Below are 9,779 nucleotides of genomic sequence, written 5' to 3' on the forward strand. Positions count from 1 at the left end.
TATGTCTTCGAAGACAAATGGAGATACCAATTGGCCATACGACCTCATCATCATAAGCCAGACGGCTCTCAACATCAAGTCTCTGTAGACAATCAGAGACATCTTTATTTACCAAGCCTCTAAAGAGACACAGCATTTGGCCACACGCCTTTCATAAGTCACACGACTTCACACCATTCTCACACATACATATATTACCATTCATTTATACATTCTTACACTTTAATTTATTTCTCACCTTAATGACAAATTTTAACACGAGTTTCAGGAAAAACAGTCTAAAGCAACCAAAGACGCATCACAACGTGAAACTCTCTCTTAGCAGTAAACTGGGGCAATTTGTTGAGAAAGTTTAGCTTTCCAACAGAGGTATAAAAAAAACATGCGTTGAATACAGTAAAACATGCCATTTCTCTATATAAATTACAATTTCTAAACAAATTTATTTCAGTCTTTGCCGAGAGCATCCAAGAGGATGAATTCTCAAATCAAACTACAGGTGCGGACAACATCAAAAAGGATATAACACAAAGTGGAACTTTTTCTTAGCAGTGAACTGGGGTAAAATTTGCTGAAGAGGAATATCAAACTCGCTAGTAAAGGTCAAGGATCTACTCTCGAACTCATCTCCACCTACGTTCCACGAACACATGAAATGTAGGTTATCCAATGTTTTCTTTCATAATCATCTCTACATCTCAACTCAATTGACTCATTCTGTGACCCCTCGGGATTAGAAATCCTTTAGTGTCACACCTCTCAAACTCTTCATGTGCCTATATTTATTGGTCGAGACAAAATTGGTTACTAAGTCAACTTCTTTTCCCAAAGACTCTTTCATCATCTCCGATCAAAGAGGGGCAACCTGTTGACACCAAATTTTGTCCCTCTTTTTCTTCTAATTTATTTAGTTGAGCTCCTAAATTACTAATAAGTCGAATATTTATAATTCACTACTATTTTTCATTTATCACTATTGTTATTATCGTAATTATTTTAACTTTTATTATCTTTATGATTATCATATTCACTATTTTTTAAAGTTATATTTTATTATCAATGTTACAATTAGTACTTTAATGTCATCTTGGTTAAAATAGTATGTCGTTATTTTATTTGAAGTTTCTTACTTACTAAACTTTTTACGTAATATATATTATATTAGTTATTAAATTAGAAGCTCAAATGATTAAATTTAAAGGAGGAAAAAGGCCATGAAAGCCTATCCATTTTTCAGTCCATTTTTTAATGTTGAAATCTGCCCAAAATTCAGCCCAATAGGCCCATACGTTTCAGCCTAGTTCACTAAAATAACTCAAATTCGCAGCCTTAATCCAAGACTCACCAGCAGCAGCGCTAAGTGTCTCTTTCTCCTCTCTTCCCTCTTCTAAGCAAAGTTCCAATATAGTGCATCCATTGACATCTTTCATCTTTCTGTTTTGAGCTTAATTTTGTCCTTGTTGAGGCAGCGAACAAATACTTTCTTGTTTCATGCTTCAAAACGCAGTTGCTGCTTTCAAATTTCAAACAAAATCTCACTATTTTGGATGATTATATGCAGCAATATCTCTGCCAATTTTTACCAATTTCAAACGGATATTTTCCCTCCCAACAAACCATAACCCTAAACTTCACCTATAAATACATGTTTATACATTCACAAAGACAAGTCTCCAGCCGCCTCCTTCCCCTCCAACCTTGCTAATTTCTCACAATTTTAAGAAAAGAGGTTTTGAAAGAAGTAACCAACTTATATTCTTTTAAGCCTAACTAGCAGATTGTTTGTTTTTACATTTTAGATTAGTCCATCGCTTTCTATCCCATTAATGTTATTTTACTTTTAATATTCATACTTTAGTTACTTAAATGATAATACATATTCATTCAATTAGCAGTTTAAACTTGTTTCTTACCTATTTCACTTAGACTAATTAATAAATTTAAGTTCTGTCGGTTAACCATTTTTAATGGATCTTAAAGAATGCCTAACCCCTTCCCTTTAGATTAGTTGAACCCTTACTTAGAATCTTAGGGTTAGTAGACCTTAAAATGAATTTAACTTTAGAACATAACTTTAATCATTTTAGGTGTCCTAATACACCGTAAATAATTAGGTGGCGACTTCTTGACTTAGTTATTAATTTGAAAATCACCAAAATGTTGTACACTATTTTGACCCGGTAAAATGGGGTATAACACCCATAAACTCCAACAAAAGTTTAACATTAATAAACTAACAATGTGGAAATTCAACCCCTAGAACCTGAAAGTCAATGTACCAAAACCATAATAACGACAAGTCTAAGAACAAAGGGTACAACCCCAAAACTAAACAGCACCTTAAACCAATAGTTTGAGTCCGAAAAGAATGGACTTAAACAAGAGAGATATATGGCAGCCTGAAAGAACTGGCTCACCCTTGAATCCGGTCATGCTCAATAGTGACCTAGTTGAAGCCTATCAATAGCCACCTGAAGATGCCCTGTACTCAACAAAGAAAGAGCAAGTGCAGTATCAGTACACAACCACAATGTACTGGTAGGATCACATGGCTATCCCATTAAGTGTAACATACATTAGTCAATACAACAATATAATCACATGCACATATCGAACATATACAATATCATCAACATATACGAATAATGAACACCTTCACGATTCTCACATATCACAGTTATATCAATTTAGAGCACCATACCATTTTCCAATATCAATCAGCATTAGATATGGACGAACTCATCAAAAGTAGATACAAAACACAATTCAATGGTCCTTTCACGGAACCCAATTCAGTGGTCCTCTCATGGAACCCAAACAGTTAGCATACCGATTCGTGGTATCCGATCCAAGTTAGTATGCCGGAACGTGGCAGCCGATTCAATATTTATGCTGGAATGTGGCACTCGATCCCAGTTAGTTATGTCGGAACGTGGCAACCGATCCCAGTTAGTGTGCCAGAACGTAGCAGCCGATCCCATATTTATACCGAAACGTGGCAACCGATACAATGTTTATGCCGAAATGTGACAACCAATCCCAGTTAGTTATGCCAGAATGTGGCAATCGATCACAGTTAGTTATGTCGGAACATGGCAACCGATTCATTCAACACACCACAATCACAATCACAAGTATATCCTCAAAATCATACAATTAAGTCATGATTTCATGGTAATCATCATTCATCTATCTCTTTTACAACAAGTGTGATCAATAATGCAACATTCATATACATACATGTATCATAATGAAGCAAGAACAAACATACATCACACAATCATTGAATCACAACCATTACCTACCTCGAATCCAAGTCCCCTAAGGCACTTGAATCTTCCCTTTTCGGATTCTCCCCGTTTGTCCGTGGTCTAAAAACATATAATTAACGCAAGGATCAACAATCAAAGGTCTAATTATTCGGATTATAACAAACTCAATAACCCTAGCGTGGCCACCACCCCGCCAATGCGGCATTCTCGAGACAGAATTATTTCAAGAATTCAAAAATTCTCATTTCACAACATACCTCTAACCCACGACTCTCAGTAAATACCCTTTATGCTAAAATCGATTTTGGGAGTTCTACTCGCCTGAATTCAGTTTCGTAAAGTCGTACGGATTTCTTAACGAGTTATCTAACTACTCATGTAATCAAAATCATAAATGATTCATCCGATAGTTACCAGATTTTCCTATACCTCAATGACTCCGATTTCATCCAAATTTGGATGGAAAATTTCAAGATACTACGAAAAAGTTTTTCGGCCCCAAATTTTCTCCTGTTGGCTTTTCCATAACGACGGAAGTCAAGTCATTACAATAGATACCAATTTACCCATCACTTGTCCCCAAGTGATCAACTTAGGAAAGACTGGCTAAAGTAAGGGTAGAGTAGTATGTAAATCGCAAAATTACTGGGGATACTTGCATCGCATGCCCTTCTTACCGAATCTCATTACTCCTTAACGATTTCACATCTCCAACCTCAAACCAACCAATACACAATCATAATACCCAAACAATCATAGTTCTTATCAACATCTCTATCTCACAATCCAATTTCCCATGAGTTTAAGCTATAAAAATTTTGGTCTTTAGAAATTAGATATTGATCGAGGGATATGTCCAAGCATAGAAATTGTAGATTGTAGATTATCCTTAAGAATGGTAGAATTGGACCCAATGATCCCCCACATTCAACCACACATAAACGATACAAAACCTCGATGACAAGATGAAATATTAGATTGTCAGACAACCATAAATACGCATGGTAGATCTTCTATAAATAATCATAAGGAAGGTGGTACATGTAGAACCACTAAAATACTTTAACAACTCCAAGACAACTCCAATTATGTCATTCGAAATAACCAAATCTTCCCCCTCAATCAAGAGAACATCGCAGATTTGGTACCCCTGATCCACCACTAGGGATCCACCAATAAAAGTGAAAACACACTAGAGCATAGCAAGTGAATCATACTCACAATACTAACAACCATCATAAACACTCCAACCATTTACCATATTATAAACCAACACTTTTAAAAATGAAACCTTTCTTAGATACTTAACAATCAATAGTCCTAAACTTATGACTTAACCCAGGTGTAAGTCCTTTGAAATGCTCAATATCGGATACAATTGATCATTTCTCACCTTGCCAATTCATACCTTGACAAAATACATCACCACAATTGTAGACTCACAATGAAAATTCTTAATTGTAATTTCCACCATATAACACAATACCTATCTCTATCAATATTAGCTTATACCTTGAAGATTTTTATGAATTCATGGATCTTTATTTATCATTGATCGTGTCTCCATCGCTCTTATCATATATTTCGCTAACAATCCAATCGTACTCATTACTAGATTTAAAAACAAAACTAAACACTTGTCATCACACTCAAGCTAATGTTTGCACACTCTTTTCTCAAGTTTTTTTTATAGTTTTTAACCAATCTGACACACTTGTGACACTATTACCATAGCCATAGCAAAACAAATGAAATCACACGTCTCTGAACCCAATTATCTACTCCTCTAAAGATAACTCTTTAGCCTTAAGAATCAAATAAAATATTCTTGCTCTAGCCTCTCTTTAAAGGTTGTACTACATCCCACCATCTCTTAAAACTTTCCATACAACCACGTTACTCACCAAATATTAGAAAACCACAACCTTAGATACTCGCAAGTCGTAATTACTATACAAAATTAGCTTAATCAACAATCTCATTATATATGTGCATCCCATCACAATTCATCATGGACTCTTATTACCATTACGCTCAGTTAACCCTGACTATCACTTTGAAGACAACATTTCATCAAAATGACACCTCAAACTCATGTAAACTCATCAAATTCAAAGGACTAACCCAATTTATATGCACTTTCTTACTAAAATACTTTAATTTCCTCCACCCAAATATACTTATTGGGACCTTCCTTATCCATAAGCTTGTCATTCCGGTATCAACCCACTCTTTTATGGCTTAAGATAAAATCACCAATCCTCATACTACCCTCCTTCTTCTTAACAAAAAAGACAGTTACACCCCACAGGAAAGCATTAGGATGGATGAAACCTTCTTCAAGAAGCCCTCGGATTGGAGCTTAAGCTCTCTCAATTCTGACACCACAGGAATATACTCAATAAAGGGAGACTCAACCTCAGCATCCCAATATGAGCCAAATAAGCCAAATGACCCTGCCCTACCAGTTTCCTAGCCCGAATAGAGGATATGATCTTAGCTAGCTTAGGCTTGTATACCCCTTCCCACTCTATCTTTCCCTACCGGAGATCTCAAGAGTTACCGACTTAGTATTACAATTAATCTCGGTATAATAGAGGGACAACCAAGTCATGCCTCAAATTATACCAAGTCAGTCATATCCAGCCTAACCAAATCAACCCAAATCTGAAAATCCATAACCCTAACAGAACAACACGATACACATGGGTGACTATGACTGACTCTTAAACTGGGATAGAAACATGGATGGGGGCATCAAGTATATCACAAACCACATCAAATCTCAAGGCAATTGAACTGACCCATACGAATAAGCAAAAGAATAGCCATCCGGGCACAGACAAGAGTAGCTATTGTGACCACTACGTCACACCCTTAAACTCGATCTTATCCAGAAAAACATAAAACTGAGTCATATCCTTTTGACGGCAACCTCCTCACCTGGCTGCACTACTCATCTACCTGCATTACTATTTTTCCGGCCTTCACGGCCTCGTTGATCTCCTTCTCATTTTCCCAGGTTCTCCACAATTTTAACATACCTCATGACTTATATTCGATTGTTGAACACTAAATTAGATCGTGGGGGTTAGTTCGGGTACGATTCGGTATCCATAATTATGACTATGAAGATAAAGGAGACAGGGCTGAGATTCTATCTCGCCCAGTCCCGCTCTGGCGAGAGGAATCTCGCACTGGCGGCCTCGCCTTGGCGGGAAGAGTCCCGCCCCAGCGGCCAAAACGGAAACAAAACCCCTGCCAATAATTTTTCTGGGGTTCTTTTCTTTTCTAAATTCCATAAAGGTTCCCAACTTTACTTAGCAATTTTAGAATAATCCTCATAACTAGGATAATCATTGTCTAGCCCCTAGTTAATCCCTCCATACACTAACCAATTCATTCTTGTTTATTCAGCACCACAACCCACACATCCCCAAGATACACCCAGACACTTACACGATTCGTAGTCAAGATCTTCCTTTCACAACGAGTTTCACGATACTCAAGTATTTACAACTTGCATAACTTCAACGACCAGGCCAACATATTGTACATATCAAAGTTCAGACACAAATTTATTGTGCACATAATCACCTCATCACATTCAAGCAATTACAACTTCACAATCGCATTTAATTTAGGCAACCAGAAGCACGCATTCAAAGTTTCCAAGATATAATTCACAGATAAGTCCAAATTCTTAATTAATTATTTCACTCCATGGATGACCATTCCTATCATCCATGCATTCACACCACCCCTAGGGCCAAATACCAATTGGTCAGTTTCCAATTTGCCTTGCTTGTGGCCCCTCAGTCGTGACCACGACGTCTAGTTCACTTTGTTGAGATACCAATTGGAATCCAGAGATACCAATTGGACTCAACTCATACCACAAGCGACAATAGTAGCTAGTGATCCCCACAAAACTGCAAATTTCAATCATAGAACTTGGTTGAACCTAATTCTTAACTACCTCAATCTTTAACAGATGGTAACCAGACCTTAAATCAATCTTAAAGAAAACCGATGCACATTGCAATTGGTCAAAAAGGTCATCTATCTGAGGCAATGGATACTTGTTTTGAATGGTGACCCTATTCAACTGTCGGTAGTCTATACACATCCTCTCTTGCTAGCGATGGTGTTACAACTTTTGTTGCTCTAGTTCAGACCATAGAGTGAAGGAGGAAAGATACCAATTTGTATCACTCAGATACCAATTGGATTCAAGTCATAGCACGAAGGAGTAGAAAGAAGTGAGTTTTTCCTAAATTACTATAACCACTCGAAGAAAAGTACGGACGTCTTCGTACCATTCCACAAGACTCTACTAGACTCATTTTGATACAATGAGATTAACAAACCTAGACTCTGATACCAACTTTATCACAACCCAGACCGTCGTGATTGGCACCCACACTAACCCTCCGGTGAGAGAACCACTACTACAACTCAAACCAAGTAACTACACCAAAACTAAGGCATTTAAGTACGTGAAAGCAGGAAAAAATACTAAGGAAAGAAATAGAGTTCCCATAAACTCTAACAAAAGTCTAACATTAATAAACTAAAAATGCGGAAATTCAAACCGTAGAACCTGAAAGTCAATGTACCAAAACTCTACTAATGACAAGTCTAAGAACAAGGGGTACAACCCCGAAACTAAAAAGCACCTTAAACCAATAGTCTGAGTCCGAAAAAATGGACTTAAACAAGAGAGATCCATGGCAGCCTGAAAGAACTGTCTCACCTTTGAATCCGGTCACGCTCAATAGTCACCTAGCTGAAGCCTATCAATAGCCACCTGAAGATGTCATGTACACAACAAAGAAAGAGCAAGTGCAGTATCAGTACCCAACTACAGTGTACTGGTAGGATCACACGACTATCCTATTAAGTGCAACATACATTAGTCAATACAATAATATAATCACAAGCACATATCAAACATATACAAAATCATCAACATATACGAACAATGAACAACTTCACGATTCTCACATATCACGGTTATATCAATTTAGAGCAACATACCATTTTCTAATATCAATCAACATTAGATATGAATGAACTCATAACAAGTAGATACACAACACAATTCAATGATCCTCTTGCGGAACCCAATGTAATGGTCCTCTCATGGAACCCAAACCCAAACAGTTAGCATACCGGTTCGTGGTATTCGATCCAAGTTAGTGTGTCGGAACATGCAGTCGATCCCATATTTATGTTGGAACGTGGCAACCGATCCAATGTTTATACCAGAACGTGGCAACCGATCCCAGTTAGTTATGCCGAAATGTGGCAACCGATCCCAGTTAGTGTGCTTGAACGTGGTAGTCGATCCCATATTTATGTCGAAACATAGCAACCGATCCAATATTTATGTCAGAACGTGATAATTGATCCCAATTAGTTATGTCGAAACATGGCAACCGAACCCAGTTAGGTATGCCGGAACGTGGCAACCAATCCATTCAACACACCACAATCACAACAGCAAGTATATCCTCAAGATCATTCAATTAAGTCATGATTTCATGGTAATCATTATTCATCTATCTCTTTTATAACAAGTGTGGTCAATAATGCAACATTCATATACATACATGTATCATAATGAAACAAGAACAAACATACAACACACAATCATAGAATCACAACCATCACCTACCTCGAATCCAAGCTTAAATCCCCTAAGGCATTTGAATCTTCCTTCTCTAAGGCACTTGAATCTTTCTTTTCCGAATTCTTCTCGCTTGTTCGTGGTCTAAAAACATACAATTAACGCAAGGATCAACAATCAAAGGTCTAATTATCTGGATTATAACAAACCCAGTAACCCTAGACCAAACCCAAGATCCTAATACCCAATTTAGGGTTGTTTCCACCATAGAATCTATAACAAAACCCTCTCCCATCAATATTTATCCATTCTATTACGTTCTACGAATCGAAAAATGGATTCGGGAAGTGCAAAGCTTACCTTTAGCCTCAAGAATGGTGAAAAATGAGTAGGAGTCGCCTGGGGTTCATTCCTTAGCTCTAAAAATCAAAAAGTGCATAATGATGTCGTTTAGAGGTTTATTAACGACTTTATTTCACTTTAGGCCAGGCACAACGGCCACCACCCTGCCACAGCGTCCCTGCCAAAGCGGCATTCTCGAGACAGAGAGTTATTTCAAGAATTTTAAAATTCTCATTTGACAACACACCTCTAACCCACGACGCTTAGTAAATACCCTTTACGCTAATATCAATTTCGGGAGTTCTACTCGCCCGAATTCAATTTCGTAAAGTTGTATGGATTTTTTAACAAGTTATTTAACTACTCATGTAATCAAAATCATAAATGATTCACCCAATTGTTACCAGATTTTCCTACACCTCAATGACTCCGATTTCGTCCAAATTTGAACTAGGTTGGGATATTTCAAGATAATACGAAAAAAGTTTTCCAGCCCCAAATTTTCTCCCGTTGGCTTTTCCATAACGACGAAA

Source organism: Solanum stenotomum, chromosome 12 (assembly GCF_019186545.1).
Source record: "Solanum stenotomum isolate F172 chromosome 12, ASM1918654v1, whole genome shotgun sequence".
NCBI classification, from domain to species: domain Eukaryota; kingdom Viridiplantae; phylum Streptophyta; class Magnoliopsida; order Solanales; family Solanaceae; genus Solanum; species Solanum stenotomum.